The sequence below is a fragment of the Apteryx mantelli genome, chromosome Z, assembly GCF_036417845.1.
Source record: "Apteryx mantelli isolate bAptMan1 chromosome Z, bAptMan1.hap1, whole genome shotgun sequence".
NCBI lineage: Eukaryota > Metazoa > Chordata > Aves > Apterygiformes > Apterygidae > Apteryx > Apteryx mantelli.
Window position 1 is genome coordinate 78,021,952 of NC_090020.1, and position 16,985 is coordinate 78,038,936.

Sequence of the window (16,985 nt, forward strand, 5' to 3'; positions counted from 1 at the left end):
TATAGGCGGTACAGGCAGAGCTGATTGATAGAAATGTGATAGACTGGGGTGTGCAGGAAGGTGATGAGCTGGTGAACCCTTCTGATCTTAAGTCTGGCTCCTGGGAAGGGAGATGAAGCTGGAGTGTGTTCTGATAAAAGCAAAGCAAAAGATGGGGAAAAAAATGGTGTCACTAATTTATAAGCACAAATCAAACAATGGGATCTCGATATCTTGAGCAAGGAGTAATGAATGAGCAATAGTTGCCTCTAAGTATCTGCAGGGTGTGAACACCAGAGGAGGTGGCATCTCCAGCAATTCTCTGTACAACAGTCACTGGAGTGAATAATGGGAAGCTCCATTGTTTGCAGAGTTTAATTGAGGATATGCAGCAGGGAACAGCCCTGATCTCATAGGCATGTTGGGAGGAGCAAGGAAAAACGTGGCCAAAACCCTTCATAGTAAATGGAACGACTCCTGCTAATTTTAATGGGCTTTGAACCAGGCCTTAGACACCAAACTGGATTGTTTCCATCTACAGTTTCTCTTTATAATATGTACAAACCCTACTCCCACACAGACGCACACATACAGACATGTGAATACCAGATCCTCCCTTAGATCTTGCAGACACTTCAACTAACAGGCATGCAAGATACAGGCAGGCACCAGACACACGCAGCTCTGGACGGCTGGGGGAGGCCTGCCTTACCCAGAATACAGACTGTGTTAAGGACAGCTTTGATCTCTGCTTTCACATAACAGAGAGGATACAGAACATTGTGTTCTCTACCTAGATGATGGAAAATTAGCAATGTCCTGCCATTCTCTCTCCCTCCTCTGAAGTTTCAGCTTTTCCCTGAACAGCTGAGCCAGCCAGAAAGCCTGGTGGCAGCCAGAAAAAAACTGCCAGTGACCTGAGACAGAGAAGTGGATGTGTCCAATGGGGTTTTCATAGAGTCGGGGAGAGAGAGGATCTGAGCTGTACTGGGGGTGGATACAGCCCTTAGTTACAGGGGGTGGATGGGAAAGGTGTAGGACAGGAATCAGAGAAGCTGGGGAAAAGGAGCTGTATGCTGTGCAGCCATGCACCATGCAAGGCAGTTATCAGATGCTAAAACACTCTTAGCTCCTTCTTTCCAGCTCTCTTACTTTCACTTCCTAGGAAGTGTTCCTGCCCCAGCACTTTCAAATCAGCAGTTCAGGATACTGGAAGCCAATGGGTTCCTCTCTTTTCTGGCTAAAGCATGGCCTGGGGTTGTATTTGCAAAGGACTGTGAAGTTATTGCTGTATTTCTTTTACATCATGACCATGGCTCTTATGGAGAAGTTTGTCAGGCACCTAGGCCAGCAGATCCAGTAAGTATTTTGGGAATTACACTTCTTCAAAGACAAAATGAGGACAAACAGTGAATGAACAAGGGATCTTTCTTATAGTCATTGAGAATGTGTGTTGTGCTGTGTACCAGAGACTAAAGAATTTTTTTTTCCTCTGATAGGAAAGGCCTGCAGGCCCATGGCCATCTGACCAAATGTGGGCTTATGCAATGAGTTGGTGTCTCCATCCGAGCATGTCACCAAACTCCCATGGAAATCAAGTCAGTATGGCCCACTGAGATCAAGTCCTGCCTCTGGTTGGATGAATCACACCACAAGTCCTCATTTGTATTGAGTGGCCCACCACTGCCCATGCCACTGACAGAGGCACCTCCATCGCAGACACATAACATTAGGGGAAGAGAATCCCATCCCCAGTGTTCTGTCTTCTCAATGGAGAAGATGTTTTACCGCAAAGCTGTGGAGCAGAGAGAGCAAATGTTCCATAGTCCCCTGTGCTGAGGATTAGGATTTGTGTCCAAAGCTGCATGGCCTCATTTCCTAACTCCACGGGCACCTATACTGGATTGAACACCTGGTGTTCCCAAGTTCTCACGTTTGCTCTTCTTTCTTCAACCAGAACATGATCTCTGGAATGTATATTGTCAAGAACAGCATGTGGTCCCCATCTCTATTGATGCTATATGGAAGAAGTCTCTCTCCCTCCCTGTACATATCCTAACTGTGATAGAGCATCTTGTTCAAACTCATGGGAGCTCCCATGTGGATGAATGAATGAAAATAAAATTTGTCCCTGCACCTATCTTGGAGTAACCTATCAAATCATCCAGCCTAAGCAACCAGACCTCTAAGACCTTTCTGTTACTGTGTGCAAGTCAGTTCTGGGACAGGGTACTTGGTTGTTGCCACTGGGAACACAATCTTTCTAATTTGGGACACTGCAGATCACAGGAAAGAAAAGTTTCCTCCCACAGTTCACTGCCTCCCACAGTCACACCTCATGTCTGATTTCCTCTCCAGGAAACAAGTTCTTGGGCCTCCTGCCCAGAAAGCCTTGTTGCCACCACAAGGATTTCAGATTTTCTGCTCCAGAAGAACCAGGTAGGGAATACCAGATCATAACGCAGGTTTTCCAAGCAGGTTTCTGCTGGACACCTCCTAGGATGGTGTGGCTTGCCAGAGAAAGTATAAAAACCATAGGCAGCTGATTTCCGAAAGAGTAAAAGCTGGTTGTAGGTACTGGACTCTGTGCAGGTAGAAGGGAGCTATGAGGTTATACTTTCAGGAAACTACAAAGCCAGTTGCAGCCCTGGGACCCTCTCTCCAGTCAAGGACCCATCTTTTAGGGTCTGTTGGATCCAAAGCTGCTGATGCAATTTGGAAAGAAACTTTTTGCTGCCTGTATGTCATGGCTGGAAGCTCAGATTTAGTACAGGAGCTTGTTCAAGTTGTAGGACTTGAGTCCTCTCTGGAGAGGTGGGAGCTTTATTCAGAAGTGTTGGAGGATGCTTATCTGTTTTATCAGTGTGAGGCTCCAGGTATACTTAAGAGGTCAGGCTTTTAATATGTGGTTAAGATTCTTTACAATATGTCTGTAAAAGGGTGGATTTAAAATCCTTTAATGGGTTCATTTTCCTCCTCCTCTTTCTTTTTTGTGTTGCTGAATCCACAGTCTACTACTCACAGTGACAGCAGCCTGACACACAATGTTGATGACTAGAAGCTTTTGAGAAATGTGACTCAGTCTCCTCGCGCGCCCAAGCAGGAATGGTCTAACACTGTAGCTGTGGCTTGTTTTATCTGCCCTCTCATCTCACACCTTTATGGCTCACTCAAGAACTTTGCAGACATGAGTGTGGGAAACACTTTTTTCTCCAAATGGGAGCTGAGATGCTTAATATTCACATGATGGCAAGATGGAAGACATTCATTAAAGGATTATGAGATTCGTCAGATTACAGGAGCTGACCATATTGCAAATAGCACACCAAGATATCTACAGAAGGACAGAGTGGTTGTAAGCTGTCAAAACTACTAGCAAGCACCATTTGCAGTGAATGGCCCCAGACTGAAAGTCCATTGTGCTTAGGCCACTAATGAACTACAGGTAACATAAAAGCAATATACGGCAGAAGTAGACATGATTGTCCTTCCTGACTCTTCCTTCCAGTTTTCTGTGGAAACTCTTACCTTTGGGTTCTGTTTGTGTTGTCTGTTGGGAGAGGTTTATGGGTAAGCTGTGAGAGATGGCTACAGAAATCACTGTTTTACATCTATAGGGTTGGAGCTCAGTCCCTGCAGAAAACCTAACCAATCTGGATCAGATCCAAATGATATATCTTGGGTCTGTCTTTCTCACTCATCTTCCATGAAGAATTATTTCCATTCCTGAGGCTTTATGGCCAGTTAAGTGATAAGGATGGTGACCCAGACCATCCAGAGGGAAATTCCTGTGCTGTTCAGAAGAATAGTGACAGTGGGAGTAGGCAAAGGGCTGCCAGGGTGATCAGTAAGTTAGTGGGCTCTGTGGGGTACATTCCCCATACAAATCCATCTTTTCCTCCTCCTAAGCCCACCCTTGCACCCTGGCCACAGCAGCTCCTCTCTCCGAATCCCATCTGGGGCATACAAGGAATCGCTGAATGTTCCCTTTTTTGTGACTTACAAGAAGATGGTGCCTGCCTGGCAGTCTGAGGGGCATACTGGAGCACTGCAGCTATTTTTGGCTCATGCTCTTCCTTCCCCTACATCTAGCGATCCTCATGCTGCAGTCCTGGCTCAAGATCAGCCCCTCCATGGCTGAGTTGCACTGCTATGAACCTCCAAGCCTGAGTCAGCTCAGCTCGTTTTTTTCAGGTGTCCGATGTTTTGACCAAACCCGTCAGACAGAGTCAGGCTTCAGGAGCTGAGCGTGAGCCCTACATGCAGCTCAGCTGCCATAAGCAATCGTGAAGCTGATTTGTGTCCATTCCTCCTTGGGGCTAGTTAAAATGCAGGCAATTATAGTGGAGTAGCATTTCTAACCGAAATGAGAGATGACTGGTAGCTCAGCATAGGGAAGTAATAGCCAGGATGCCTTGAACAGAAGTCAGGAAAAAATGTCTTTCTTTTCTATGAAAAGAAAAGGTGGCAGCAAATATGCTTCTATTTTGTTATTGTCAGCCACTCAAGGGGAAGGTTCATCCCTCTGTTTCTCATCCTGTTTCATGTCAGCTCTCCCTACCCATGTGACTTTTAGCTGACTACGACAAGGACTATGGTTTTCTCAAGGAGGATTGTCCAGGAGGACATAGGTTGTCACCAGATTCGCCTTTTCTGCCCGCTTTTTGACTTTTTGGTTTTCAGTGATGGCTGCAATTCTTCATCAAGATAGGCAGCCCATGAAGAAATTCCTAGAAAGAAACTGATCTTTTCATGCCTTGAACTGGGCTGTTCACCTCCAAGCAAAGGGAGCAAAATATCTGGAATAAAATTTGCTAGCAGAAGCAACCCCGTTAAATATATCTGGAAAAATAAAAATTTCAATCAAAAAATAGTCTGGCATACAGAATACTTTCTGGTTTGGCCTAGGCAGATAGCAGAACTCTATGCCATGTGCTAAGGGTGCTAAGTGTCCCTTCTATATCCTTTTTCCACCTGGATCAGGGCAGAATAAGACCCTAATGATAATTGCAGTGGATGCAGAGGGTGAAGTTTTATAACATCATTCTGGCTTTCTCCTCTTCTATCACTTTACAGAGTGGCTTTTCAAGTGGCAAATCCTCAGCAGCTTCAGGAAAAATCATAGTAGCACTTAAAAGTAGGGTTTCAGCAGAAACTCAGCAATCATCAGAAATCACATCCTTTTGCACTGTTGCAAGTTGCAAGTCCTCTGGATTCACTGGTTTTCTCTGGCGCTTCTCCAGAGAGTCATTAGCTAGGGAAACTAGTGTTCCCAGGGGACCTGTGTTGGCTCTTGAACAAGGATCTACTGAGATTGCAGTTCATTGTCCCCTTGTGGACTTACATTCCCCCAGCTGGTTCCCGTTCAGTTGCTCATGAGCAAGGGGATTTCCATTTCTCTCAGCCATGTCCCATTTCTACTTAGGGGCATGTACAATACAGTGGCCAGTTCAAGAGCATGAAATTCCAAGCTTAACTATGGTCAGCAGAAAAACTCTCCATAGACAGCCTATGCATGTATTTCAGCCTAGGTTTTCTTCCTTTTTTTCTTTTTCCTTTTTCCATTTGCCTCTCTGGCTTTGCTGGTAACTACTCACAGTTGCTTGAAATTAGTTTGAAATGGACTTTAATGGGCCCAGTGGATCTTTTACAGGTTACAGCAAATGTGACCTCACACTTCCATGGGATCCCTAATTGATATCTATTAATAGTTATAGGCTATCCTGTACCAAATTCACATGGAGGGCACAGGTGAATTCAGTGGTAATGTCATTCTCCAGTATTCAACCCAATTTTCTGGGACAATGAAGCTTTCTGTTTACTCTCTCTCCCTTCTGGTTGTTTTCCATTCCTCACCATGTCCTTAAAAAGCTTTTGAAGCCACAGCAGAATTTCCACCATACTTGTCATCTGGTAAAAGATCTCCAAGATATCAGTTTGCTCATAGTTTTGTGAAAACCAGCAGCTGGATGGAGCAGAAAGATCCACATGGTTGCCCCTCCCTGCTCCCTCTCCCCAAGACAAAGGCAGCCAGAGTTCAGCACAATATATACCCCGAGATGCTGCTACCGGTTAGCCAAGGAACATGTATATCTTGGCTAATGAAGCAGTGCAGGTGGAGCTCCGAGCCAGTCACAGCACACGACCCAGCTCTTCAACCAACCTAAGAGAAATTCTGGAAGGAGCTAGGAATATTGTGGTGGTGGAGACTGGAGGGACAACTGTATTAAAGCAGGCTTTATTACTTCCATTGATTACAAAACAATTTATTTTTAGTAGTATCCTTTCCCCACAAGGCCAGGAATAGAGTTTCTTTTTCTTTCCCTTTTCCAGGTGTAATTCCCATGTCTTTAGCATCTCCTTCCTCTCTGGGTTCTTGGATGATGAATTCAGTGAGCACAGTGCCAAAAGCAGTCACAGGCCACAGAAAAAAGCCATGAAAGTGGAGACGCTGCCGCTCGGCTGGGGCTGGAAAGAATTTACTGGAGGAGTGGAGGCAGGTGAGGAAGCTGGCTTCCCCAGAGATGCTGTAAATGTCCCCTCCACTGCTGGAGCTGATCCCTCCACCTCTTTTTGCCATGGTATCCTGGTCCCATTGGTATCACTGGTTGTCCAGATGCATTGCACACTGGGAGAAGGGAGAAAGCTGGGAGGATTAGCAAGAGGACAGTGGACACGTTTTGAGTCTAACGTTGTGACATTCTGCCAGGAGCAGAATCCAGTTTCAGTAAGCCCTGGATGGCACCTCATTATTAGGAAAGTCTTCCTCTGGGGCTGCTGGCTAGAATGTGTGACAGGGATGAGGGGATATTCCTGAGGTTCCCAGGGTTATCTCAAGTCACGGTGTATTGCTGTGCCTGAGAGGGACCTTGGAAACACAGACAAAGCCTGATTGATCAGTTAAGGGCAGAGCACTGTTTGGCCAAATCTCATGATTTTATTGCAGATTTAGTTTCTTGAGACTTTTTTTAAATCTGATTTGTGGAAATAGGTAGAAGCACCTGGAATTTTATGTCCATCTTGACTTAAAATCGTTGCTTTCTCCTACCTCAAGGAGTGCTTCTGAAACCAGAAGGATGTCCTCCATTTCCTTGAAGTCTGTCTGTGTTACACTGTGGTGGGACCCTAACAAAGACACATTTTCCACTTTTCCTCTCCCATATTCCCATTCCCTCCCCTGACCATTTTAGAAAATCTTCCTGATTTTAGTAAGTGACTTATGTGTGATTTGGTGCTCTAATACATGATTTGTAGTTGTGCTGTGTCAGTGAAACTCATAGCACTGAATAGTTTTGGATTCCATGGGCTGTTTGGAGGAGTTGAAGAAGCAACCACTTTGAACAGGAAAAGCTAAGGACCTTGTGTTATTAAATCCCTTGTAAAACATGCCTTAGTTTTCTTCAGAAAGAGGAAGAAGTTGGTGAGTTCAGCAGGCCAGAATAAGAGGTATTAAAGCAGAGAAGAGCAGAGGGGAAGACAGTAGCTAGCCCCTTTGGCGAACCTTGCAGAGAAATACAGCAACAACAAGTCTAAAAATGAGCAATGATGTCCTTAGATCCTTGGCAGATTACGCACTAGTTAGATGGAGGTTGTGGTCCAGGGAGGCTGATAAACAACTTGGCAAAGCCAAGTTTTTATACATATATGTATCAAACCAACCAAACACATTACAAGACAGAGTGTGACAGACTTAAGGAGAATGAGACAGTGCCTATGCCTAGTCCTGGAGGGCTGAAATGCTGCTGACACTTTCTAAAGTGGGGCCAGGCTCCTGCAGTTAATGCTACTTCCCAGCTGTGCTATGTCCCACTCGGGTACTCAGCAAAAAGATTTGGGGGCTCATAAGCTGCCAGCTGAAGGATGGGAAAGAGGGGAGGCTGGAACTGTTTTCTCCTTCACCTTGGGAGGACCAGATTCATAGACATCCGAGAAGAATAAGAAATGGTCTTTGGAGGGCTGTTGCGCATTACAGATACGACCAGAAGTCACAGAGAGAGAATCAAAAAAATTCTGAACTAATAAAACACCAGTCCAAGAGACACTTTCCATTATTGAGCAATGCCTTAAAATGGGTAAACACATGGTCAGCAGCTGTAAGCATGTTGCAGTGAAGAACACTGTGTTATGAACAGTGATGAACCACCCCATGAAGAGTGAGAAGATGGCTGAAAATAATGTTTTAAAACCAGGGTAGCTGAAAAGTGTTGACTTCCCACACTATGTTTTCCTGTCAAAAAGTGAAATGTTTTTGGAATGAACATTTTCCTTGGGTGAAAATTGATTTCAGCAGAAGTTTGTCATAGGAAAATTTAAACTAGGTAGCTTAGTTGGGTCAGCTTGACAGTAAAATGTGGGTCCATTCAAGCCTCCATAGCTTCTCTCAGGAATAGTTTTAGGGCATTATTATCTCTATTGCTACTTATCAGCTGGGCTTCTTGTCTGGATGATGTATCACCATGATTTCTACCTCTGCCTGAGTGGTGGTAGTCGGTTTTGGGAAATGAGGAAGATTCCAGGACACTTTTGGGGCTTTCCAGTTTCTTTCAGTAGTGTTCAGCCTGACCCTTGCACAATCAGAGAGGTTGCAGATTTAGAACAGTAGAGATCAGAAAACATCTGAGGACAATATGATGGGCGTGATAGTGAGAAACATATTTCTCTTTTTCTTTCCAAGCTGTGGCTCTTGTTGGAGAGATGTTTCCAGCAGCACATGGAGTTCTTTGGTCAGAATTAATTTCTCGTAGAAGGGCTCTAAACCTGGAGTAACTGTAGGACAGACAAAGTCAGTAAGTCTGTGCACTGCTCTGGGTATAAAGTGGTCACTTCCTCACCAGTTATTTCAGTTCACAGCTGTCTGAGAGGAGCAAGAGTTTGTGAGAAAGATCAGTTTGGATAAATTAAGGGCTAAATTCTGACAGCCAGAGAAGTGATGAGTGTGCATGTGCATGTGTGGGCACATACTGGGAGTGGGTGATAAATTTGTTTAAGGTGATGACTGGAAAAGGCCCAGCAGGAGCATTTTGGATAGCTGCAGTTCTTACAGGCTATACTGAGTTGACCGAAATTTTGGCTCCTGATGCTAACAACTGTCGGAAGGCTAGAGGCTGTTGTTACAGTAACAATGGTCCTCTGCATCCCCAAAAAGGCAGACTGGACAGGACAGATTTAGAGGAGAAGGATTTGTGTAGAGTTCACCCATGTCTTTGATTTCGCTATCTGGAGAGACTTTCTCAGCTTTGCAAGTGCCAGTTGACTACATGGCTTGTTTTCACAGTGCTACACTGAAAACATTGTTATGGGCAAAGAGGAACACACCATAGACATACAGAGTCACGAATTTATTGTTAGCTTAACTAGGATCCTAGCAATCTATTCAAGATACAATAAACAGTTATTATTAGTCCAGCTACAATACTAACACTTATAGCCAAATTACTACAAAAACACCTTATTATTACTCTTCACATTGTTATAAAAGAAAACTTACTAATACCTAACCCTTTTCTCTGATGCTAGGCTCTTCTTCCAATGTCCCTCCAGGTCTTGTCATTGATGGCACCAGTCTCCTCAAGTAGACAGGTGGTGGGCTGTCACAGTGAGTCATCAGTGTCCTGAGTTGTTCTGCAGGAGAAGTACAATGTTCGTGGTGGGGGTCCCTTCCTCCTCAAGGCTTAAGGTCTGCTTGGGGCTATTTTTATGTGTTTTCCCATCACAGTCTTCTTCCTTCTCGATGGTTCCCAAATAAAGTTTGAAAGTTCCACAGTACCTTCTCCCAGTCTCAATTAACATAAAGGGCTATTTCTTGCTGTGCAGTGACTGCCTACATTTGTCAGATATTTTACCATATATGGTGTCATAGCGATTAAGCTAAAACAGGTTATACAAAAGTCACTTGACCACTTGCAATTGTTAAAGCAAGCTAACGCCAGCTCAGCTTAAGGCAAGCCTGGAAAAACCATGAGATGCTGGACTTCCAGGTTAGTACAAAGCCTGTGGCCTTTCATTAGTAATTTCAAAAATCATATTTACTGGGCTACACCAGTATCTTGCTGGATATAGACCTTCGAATATTGTTGTACCCTGTGGCTGTGAGAAGAAGTCCCTAAGCGCCAGAAGCTATCCCACATAGGGACCATGGGACCCTGTCTGGTGAGTCTATGTGATCTGTGTTCATAAATGTTCACCTCAGTGTTGTTCCTGCTCACCTGTCCAGCAGTATTATGGTATCATTCATGTGTAGGAGAGAAACTGCACCCACTGACACGTACAGCCTTGCTACTTTTCTCAGGTGAAAGTTACTTCACTAAAAATTTGTTTTGGGAGCTGGTGAGCTAATTAGACCTGTATTGGCCCAGGATGCTGGAAGCTTTGGTCTATTCCTGGTTTTCGTCATTAAATTTCTCATCGTATGTTCCGTCTGTTGAGGTTGTACAGTCTTTGGGACAAGGACCGGGCTCGTATTCTTGATGTGTCTGCTTAGTCACAGCAGAAGTAGGGGCAGGATCTTGCTGTGACTTTAAATGTTACTAAAATAACAGTCACACCACAAGAGCTTGATCCAGACTATGGTCCCTAACCAAAACTCTCTGGTGTTAACCTCCTGTGACAGTTTATGCTAATATTCCTTTCTCTTTCCTTTATTCTTTCTCCTACAAATGTTTTTGACTTTTTCCTCAGCCATTAGGCTCACAGATGGCTGGAGAGAGTCAATGAACCTGACACTGCTGCAGAAGTGTTTGTAATGAGCAGTGACAACAAGCTTCCCCTTGGGAAAGCTGAGCAGAGATTCAGGGCTAGTTTCAGTCCCAGAAGGGTTTTCCTTCCCTCCTTTAATGTTGTGAAAAATAAGCCAAATGCAAATTCCAAAAATTTCTGTTTAATGCATATTCCTTGGATCTCATAGTGTGCTTGTTCATGGTGCTAGGCCCACTCCAGCTGATGGTTCAACTTAGAAATTCTAAGGATGTCTGAGAGAGTCAGTGTGCTCTTGCTTTTCTCCTGTTTCTAGAGTAGGAGAGGGTGTCAGTCCCACACAGGAGTGGTCTTCTGAAGGCAGGAGTACTGCTGCCACCTCTTGGAGCTGGGAAAGAGGGACGAGCTTGGTGGTGGTTGTCGTGGTGAGGAAGAGGCTACCATGAGAGAAGCACGGGATGGTCACCCCTTCATTTTGCTCATGCATTTCCCCTGGCAAGCTGTGTACTGCTAAAGGTCAGAGATCTGAAATGGACAGGAATTATTTGGTCTCTTGAAGACCCTCAGCCAGCACAGGAGCCATAGCAATGTGTGGTTTTCAAGGGATATTTTTTCAAGTCAGGTTTTAAAAGGTGCATGTGATGTGGCTCCCTCCATTTTCTGGGGGAGGCTGTACAGCAGTGCAATGGATATCACCTTTCTAAAGCTTTTACTACATTTAAAATGCTATCAAAATGCTTCACTGCAACATGTACTGCAAATGCTCCAATAAATGGGGGGACTGAAACTGGCTTGTTTTGAAGTCACACTGAAATTCTGACTTGCTCTCTGCATAAATAACATCTTTACTTCTCTTTCTCTCCTTCGCTATCTCAGTTCTTAAGTGGTGCTTATCAGCATAATATATGCATGCCATCTAGGAATGCATTAAGCAACAGCTGTTACATGTTTATGTTTCCTCCTGTTAATGGGGGGGAAATATGTGTAATGAAATTGTTTTGTTTGAAATTTTTCATTGCACCAAGTCAGACTCTCTCTTGCTTTTTCACAGAAACACATATGCAGACACAAACACACACACAGAGCTTTCCATTTATACTTGTGGAGGTGAGGTATACCAGAAGGTACTGAGGTTTATTGTAGCTTTTAGCTCTGGGGAAAGTTTGCTCCACAGTGTGTGGTTGGCCCCATGCAGACTCTTCCTCCTACACAGAGGGACAGAGTTCATGACTGCTAGCTTGGGCTGTAGAAAGCTCAAAGGTGCCAAGGACAGCCTTGATCCTGAAGGTACAGGCACTCTTTTAGATCATTTGAGTTCCTGCCACCAAGATCTTTGAAGACAGGGAGTAAAGGTGATTTGTTATTCTCTGGGAATGCAGCACCAGCTGATGTTGTTGCTCATAGCAGCCCAGGGTTCAGAGGGATCCCAGTGTGGCCGAGTCTGTCCATGACCATGCCCAGACAAGCACTGAGTTATCTTGGAGGTAATCATTCAGAGTGATCCCTTTGATGTGATACCTTCCCTCACTAACACATCATCTGCTCCAGGTGGGAGCAGCATCGTATGTTGGTGACTGTTGCTGAATTAGGAAGGGCGAGAGTCAGATTTGGAGGTCCTAGGCTCAGAATTTGGAAGTACCCATGACACTCTGAGGAATGTAGGTGACCTGCTTGCCGGTCACATTAATCCTAGACTCTATGCAACCTGTTCAGCAATGGGAGGTGATAGTTCATGCAATATTGAGCAGCCAGTGATAGGGGTTAACAACACCTGGATTGATAAAACAGGCAAACTGTCCTGGAGAGCTCCTGAAAACAGCAAGGGTGTTCATACAAGAGCATGTCCAATACTTCAGAGGAGCTGTCCAAAAAGAATTGCTGTCCTAGTCATCAAGAGGGGCTGGACGCAGATGCAGATGGGATTCAGGACCTAGTTTCCAAATCTCTCTCCAGTATCCTCAGTAGTGTGGGTAACTCCCTGGCCAGCCAGAGGAGGCTGCTGATCTTTCCTGTTCAGTTCACCACCACCTGTGAAGGTCACAGGGTTGCCCATGAGTCTGCAGATCTATTTTCTACTGAAATACTTCATCCCATCCTGACTGAATTAATCTCATGGACTACATGATGCTCAGGAATGGCCTGGAAACATGTTCAGCTGGGACAGTCATTTGGGGGAAATGATGGTGAATAGGGAACAGAGGATCTGACCTGTACCAGGACAGAATAGGACTGAAGCTGGGCAACATGGAGCCTGGCTTAGCTTGTCAGTCACATCTATATGGCCTTTACTCAGCTGGGCTGGGCAGGTGGAGAAGATCCTGGTACATCCATGTCTCCAAATGCTCCAGGGCTTAAAACATGGAGACTTGGTGGCAGTGTGGAGGTGCTGCAGGAGCCCGTCACAGACTCCTTTCCTGGATAATGCCACTTGGCTTATGGGGTGAATCAGTCTTTCCTGATCATAAACAGAAGCTAGTGCAAACACAAAGCAAGGTAAGTGGCAGTGCCCATCAGTTGCGTGATGGAAATGGACATGACATGCTTGGACACAAGTGCCCAAAGCTGATCTGCTGAGAGCCGGGCCGGCAGTTTGCTGGAGCCTGGAGGCCCCGTTTTATGGGCATCACCTGATGGGATCACACAGTGGCCACTGTGAGGGGACAGTACGTGCCAGCAGGGAGGGCCACAGGAGACTCTACCTCCAGCATCCAAAGCAGCAGCAGCAAAATACATTTCTAAGGGCATCTTGTAGCTCCTCCAGCATGCTCAAGCACAGAGCTCATGGTGGCTGAGCTCACCCGTTTGTCATGGATGTAAAAAATCTTTGTACGTTCTCATTGCTTCAATTTGTGTTGGCGCAGATGGTTATTACAGCAGTACCTCTAGCCTGTGCCTGACTGTGCCAGCCCTTCACAAATGCATTGGGAGAGTCAGTCCTTGTTCCATAGAACTTATTATAATCAATTTGAAAAGGATGATATGGAGAGAGAGTGCAGATCAGCTGTCTAGGTATAGGTTCTCCATCAACTGCCTTTACGCTCACAGAGAGATGTAAGAGTGTATTTATTGTTCAGGCAGGTAAAAATATCTGTCGTAGAATTTGTGACAATTGCTCCTTTACTGTAGTGTGTTTGTTTGTGTAAACACACCTATTTTGTGTGGGTTTTTTTGTGTCTCAGATTTATGCTTCCTGTAAAGCATATAGGAAATCTGTGCAAATTACACCAAGGTGCTTTCCAGCCAAACTTGTCTAAACAAAGTTTCCCTAGTGCCAGCATACTGGTTCTGTCTCACAAACAGAGAGGCAGTCTTTGCAGCTGACTTTGTACATGAAACCTTTGCCCCCCATTTTTGCCTCTGGACACAGTCTGTTTTCCCAGTTGGTGTCAGATATATGTGACTGACAGTCATTGGGCTGGGAGTCTGCCATGACACAAGGCTAACGAGGCCTGCTCTGGTTTGGTTAACAGTAAGGTGTGTCAGTTCAGGGTCCAAACATGGTCTTTAGCCAGAGCCCCAGCATCCTTCAACATATGACCACAAGCTGTGTGTTGAGCTGTTGAATATGAAATGAAAGATGCTCATGCTGCGGGCTCTCTGTGGTCTGGCTGTTGGCTTCTAGCTGGGGCTGAAGGCACCATCTGTGACTTACAAGCTCTGTGTGCCTGGGACTTTCTGCTTGAAGCATCCCAGCAGGTGAAAATCTCTCCCTGCTGTTTCTGGCAGCAGCACTCCTGTTTTGATCTGCAGAGCTCCAGCTACTGAGCTGCACCAGTCCTAAATAGCTGGGCAGGTGAGGTACTCTGTTCTAGCTGCTGAGGGAATGGACATATATACACCTGCTGGATCAGGTACATTTGATGTCACTTCTTGGCATCAGGCCACTCCACAGCTAGTAGGTTGGTTGGGAGGGCGGTTGTGGAAGGAATAGGCAAAATATTTTTCAGAGGGCCTTCAGCTGATCTCCAGTGACAATCTGAAAAATATGCTTCATTAAAGGAGAGAAGGGTGTGAGGGGGGATTGTACTGGAATAGGTTAGTGGAGCTGATAACTGTAACACAAGAAAAAGGCCCATGGTGAATATTACACAGTCATTTATGGAGCCCATGAAATGATACCACATGGATGCTGGAGAGGGAATATAACAGTCAATTTTATAGCATTTTCTGTACACAGCCACTGATTGATGCTCCAATGACTCACTCACGTGGCATTTTTCCAGATCTGATAATATCTTGGACTCTGAGCAACTCTCCTATCTACGCAGATTTTTTTCTTCTCAAACATATTTCATGCACCTTTGTGCATAACATAACATTGCTGTATGTGTAATTGCCTATTGTAGATCTCTATCTGCTGTTTCTATCCTTTGCTTACGTTTGCCTTGGTTTATGATCCTATCAGGTGCCCAAAGCTAAGCAGGACTGATCCAGTAGTCAGTGCTTGGAAGGGAAACCTCTGCTTAAAACCAAGTGCTACAGCAAGGGGTGACAGCATTTGGGGAGGGAAGCACCTTCTTTAGACAGGCCACTGGTTGGGTGGGATATTGCATGTGCGAACACAGCCTTTATCACATAAGACATTTGACTTGTGGTCATCTACATCAATGCACCAGCTGACACCATAGTAATCTTTTACAAGTTTGTAGTTTTCTTCCAGGTTGTGGATTGTCAGCCGGCAGGGGAAATTCCTGGATGTCAGGGTTGCTTTAGTCGAAGGATATATCTACATGACAAAAAATAAATGGATACTTAATTTATTTTGTCCCTTATGAGTTAGCTAATATAGCTAGAGCAATATAGGCAAAATACTTCAGGCTTTTAACCTGGGGTATAGATAAGAGTCATCCTTCTGTGAACTTAAAGGTGACTATGATTTATTAACCTCCATTTCTTTGTCTTGATTGATCTTTTAACCTGCCAGCAAGTGTGAATCAACAAATGCAAATTATGAACATGTTTTTTCCCCAGTGCAGACAACCTAGAACGAAATACGTTTTTGTCACTGCTGGCTCATATCTTGTTCTGTGCAGATGCTGAGCAGGGAAGGAGTTCTTCCATCAAGCCGTTGCCCATGGGTATGAGGAGTTTGTGATAGATTATTTTGGCAGTGCTTGCAAATGAGTTGGAGTCTGCAGAACATGGGGTAATTGCACAGCAGGAATAACAGTTTACCAGAACTTACTCAAAGCTCTTGAACAAACACATATGTTTGAGAGCCTAGCTGCAATACAAGCAGATCTTCATAAAGCTAGGCATGTCTCTCTCCTACTACCACTCCGTGGCTACATACAACAAAGCTATTGTATTACACAGAACTGTCATTTGTAACCTTTTCCCTTTTATGCTACTAAGATGATTGCTGGCATAGGCTTGAAAGAGGCCTTGTGATTTCAGGGGAATTTGCTTACATCCTAAATTTCCAAGCACCACCAGTGTAAGGGAAAGGAACAGGAGCTTGGATGGGACCACGGCAAACCCTGTGGCTCTTGCAAGGGGACGGGATTGTCCCTGGAGACTCCTATCCCCAGACCACAACTCCTGCATGGACCAGAGAGCAGAATGACACCAGCTCCCAGAGAGGAAAATGGAGCTTCCCACCCTGTGGGGAATGTGTGAGCCTTCACCCTGGGCCCAGTGAAGGGAGTCAGGCGTGGGGGCTGGGGGGGTGGTCCCGCACCACTCACGTGGCTCTGGCAGCTGGTGAGATGGATGAAAGGCTATGGGGAGAAGCTGTAGGCAAGGAACTTTCTTTGCAGGCTTTCTCTTAGTCTGTATCCCCCCAAACTGGGGAACTGGGGTGGTGTGGAGGATTGCATGAGGGGCCCCAAGCAGGGAAGAGGCATCTCATATTCCAGGTGTGGCAGGGTCTGGTAGAAGGTCAGGGCCTGTCAACATGCAAGGAAAATGGTCTTTATCAACCCCAAAGGAGCTGTGTTGGGTGACTGGGCAAGCCCAAGCCCCCAGTCTGCCTCCCATGCATGGTGCCATGGAGGATGAGGGTGGAGAGCTGAGCTGGTCTCCCACAGTCCCCAGGGTTGCTCAGAGATGGCAGAAGCCTAGCACTGCTTTTCGTCCCCCAAGCCCTTGCTGGCAGATGGTGTTATGGTGGCGTCACGTCCAAAGTTGCCATTTCCTGGGGCTGAGCAGAAGAGATGAAAGCAGGAGGGGAGACTGTGCCTGCACAGGGGAAGTGGCAGGCGCGGGAAGCGGAGAGCAGGCTCTCTACTCTGTTACCATGCTTTCCCCCGTGAAGCACTGTGCAAACAGCAGAGGCAATAAAATATGAGATGAACAAGACAAAATCAGTTATT